A 3,679-nucleotide genomic window follows, 5' to 3' on the forward strand; every position below is an offset into this window, starting at 1 on the left:
GCTTCTGCTCTACCGCTGCTTCAGTCAGCTAGTTGGTTTGTGTTATAGTGTGACTTTGGTGAATCCAAACTAACCCTTTTAATGCCAAAGTCACATAATAACACAAAAGAAAACATAAACAAAATAACTGAACATGGCAGTGGTAGACCAGCGGCTTCTGTGTTCAGCAACGTTAAATTGCTGTTTTTCTCAATGGAGTCTGGCTTTGAAAAGTATATATAACAGCTTCACTTCCCATTACAGTGAAAATACTCTCAATACAGTGTCATGTCTGTGTTAAAGTTTGTGCCAGTCAAACTAAGAGATGTTGACATTTTGATGGTGGCGACAGATGAAAAGTCAGCGGATGACCAAAGAATGACCAAAGAATTCATTATCTGGGAACCATGAAATTTAAGGGCAATCTTTCGAAAGTTGTTCAGATATGTCACTAGAAATCATAAATGGCAACCTCATGGTGGCACTTGAGGAAAGGTGGAGACAAAGCTGGGAAAGCTGTCAACAGCTTCAGTTCTCCATCTACGCTCTCGTCAAAGCCACCAGACTACATTGACAAAAACAGTCATTTTAGCATGCTGAACACAGGAACTGCTGGTCTACTGCTGCTTCAATCAGCGCATGAGTTTGTGTTATAGTTTGACTTTGGTGAATCCAAACTAACCCTTTTACATGCCAAAGTCACACAATAACACAAAACAAAACATAAAGAAAATAACTGAATATGGCAGTGGTAGACCAGCGGCTTCTGTGTTCAGCAATGTTAAATCACTGTTTTTCTCAATGGAGTCTGGCTGTGAAAAGAGCGATGGAACGGCTTCACTTTCCCATTGGTAATCACCGTCTGACATTAAGGTAACAGTGAAAATACTGTCATTATAGCGTACACTTAAAGTAATATTGTGTTTTTAGGTGGCTGAAATATGTTTTGTCGCTGACCCCTCCACAACAGTGCATTGCTTAGCTTCCATGTCTGACTCCAGCCTGCTTCTCCAAACTGGGGGCGCGCCGACTGCCATCTATTGTATGTAATTTACTGTCTATAGATACATACAGCCCCACTTCAAAACAACCAAACTATCCCTTTAAAGCTTTTGAACATTTTCATAGATTTTCTGTCTGGGATCACGGTGATGCTAAAAACGTATTTATATTTATATATATATATATATATATATATATATATATATATAATATATTTACATCTTTACTCACGCAGATATTACGCATCCATTTCTTATCAAGCCACCTGTACAATCACTGAGCGTTATGACTGTGCAGGGTCGTGAAATGAATTGGATTTTTGTGTGACAGTTATGGGAGTGCCACCTGCGGGGATTTTGAGAGAGACCCCTTTCCACTAAATGACTGTGATCCTGCACTATATCCCCGTTACATATCTCAGATGCCGCCTATAAACTGGCCCAGAATCTCGCTGCCCGCAGTGTTTGCTTGTGGTAACCCAGTAACCAAGTCATACTGCTCCGTTTCTGAGAAGACAAGGTGCCTCCCCATCCATTCTCACTCTCTATCCCTCCCCTCCCCCCCTCCACTCCTCTTTCTTTTTCTGACTCTCTGTGCTGCACACTTTGGCCTCATGCAAACCTCTTTTCTTACACTCATTCACTGGACTTGTGTCGTTTATATCACATCCCTGTGTGCGTGTTAAAGAGGAAACACATTAGAACACGCAGACTGGCAGCGTCGTAGTTAAAGGGAAAAGGCTGAAAGTACATGAGGAGGCGGGGGAAGAAGCAGAGATGCGGCAGGGACCCTCCCCTTCATGTACTGGAAATTCACAATGTGTAATATGCCAGCTGAGGAGGCTTCAAACGCACTCCTCACTTTTTCTGTCTGGCTCTCTGTCTCCTACAAGATTACAAATTCAGGGAGGAAGTCTCTTTATAAGTTTCCATTTTCACTTTAAAAAGAGGTCGTGTGTTGTCTTGGTCATCAGAAGACATTATATCACGTGGAAATAGATGTGTTGAGAGGCAGTGTCGACTCAAAGAGGAACTGACATCATATGTAGATGTTAAGGGGAAAGCAGATCCTAATCTTCCTCTGAAGTCAAAGTGAAGGGACTAAACATAAAATGTTGTCGAGAAGCCCTTTATCACCTTCACTCATGACCTTGTCTTCTTTCGTTTCTTTTTTGAGCCACTGCTGTAGAAACCAAAAAATGAAAGCCGGTGTGAAAGTTTGTGAATTAGTGCAAATGTATCTTCTGTGTTGTATTTATGTCTCATCAAACATGGGAGGGGAAGATACTTTCTTTTTCTCTCTGTTTGTAAAGCAGAGCTCTGTTTCAGCGTTTCCACGTGGGCAACCCGAGGGCCTGATTTCACTCTGTTTTCCTGTCATATATGGTATACGCATGAGAGGCCCGACAGACACTCAGCTGATATGATCTGATAACATTTCCAGCTCTCTATGCCGTCATCTTGTCTTGGTCTGTGTGTCCTCATAGTGTGACATGTGTGCCACCACAGGGGAAATTTCTCACAGAGACACATAGCTTATTTTCATATCATTACCAATATCCATTTCAGACTGACATGCGGCTATTGTTTTTACTCCAAAACAAAATCAAACAACTTAAAAACCCCACAAAGAAGCAAAGAGCACAGAGCTTTCTTTCATTCCTGTTCTCTCACAACGACATATAAGTGCTTGATTTCCCCGACCAAAACCCCTGTGGCTAAAAATAGCAGGTTTAAAGGAAGTGTGGGTGAAGCTTCAGAGGTGGAAAGACCAACGCTGGTTACGATTAAATTCCACAAACTAATTTGAATATACGTACACTTCTCAAATTTTTGGTTATTGGAACTGATAGGCTACACTGACTAATTCCAAGAAAATCAATTTTAGATCCACTGTTCATAATCGTATCTTAAATATCTGCATAACAAAATGTCACTTTTATTAAAACTTCATGTATGAAGTTGTTTGCTTTTTAAATGCCACACTATGTGTTATAAATGTTACACATAACAGGTCTGTATTATAATATGCCTCCACTGTCTTCAGAAACTAAAGACAAACTATTTGTCTTTCAAATATATAATATAAATATAATTAGCAAAAGCATTACTTTAAAAATAAACATTGTTCTATACATACATCCATATATACTGTACATACAGACATACAGACATTCAATCATATATACACACACACATACATACATATACAGTATACATATTGTATGTTGTTATTCTTTTTACACTGCTATATAAACATATATTTGTACCACGAGGGACATTATGTACATAATCCTTAATTTTTCTTATTTCCATTCTGTATCTCATCTTATAGCCTATCACAGAACATATGTATAATAACAAGTCTGTATAATATCAGTATACTATTGTTCAAAAAGCAAAGCACATACATTTGCCTTTGCACTATACAATATATCTTTCTACTCTTGTGAGGAGCACCTGTAACGCCAACACATACAAAAATCCTACTGTTAACTTATAAAGCTCTAAATGGTCAAGCTCCATCATATCTTAGTGAGCTCATAGTGCCATATTATCCCACCAGAACACTGCGCTCTGAGAACGCAGGGTTACTCGTGGTCCCTAAAGTCTCCAAAAGTAGATCAGGAGCTAGAGCCTTCAGCTATCAGGCTCCTCTCCTGTGGAATCATCTTCCTGTTACGGTCCGGGAGGCAGAC

This window comes from Epinephelus moara, chromosome 1, assembly GCF_006386435.1.
Source record: "Epinephelus moara isolate mb chromosome 1, YSFRI_EMoa_1.0, whole genome shotgun sequence".
Taxonomy (NCBI): Eukaryota; Metazoa; Chordata; class Actinopteri; order Perciformes; family Serranidae; genus Epinephelus; species Epinephelus moara.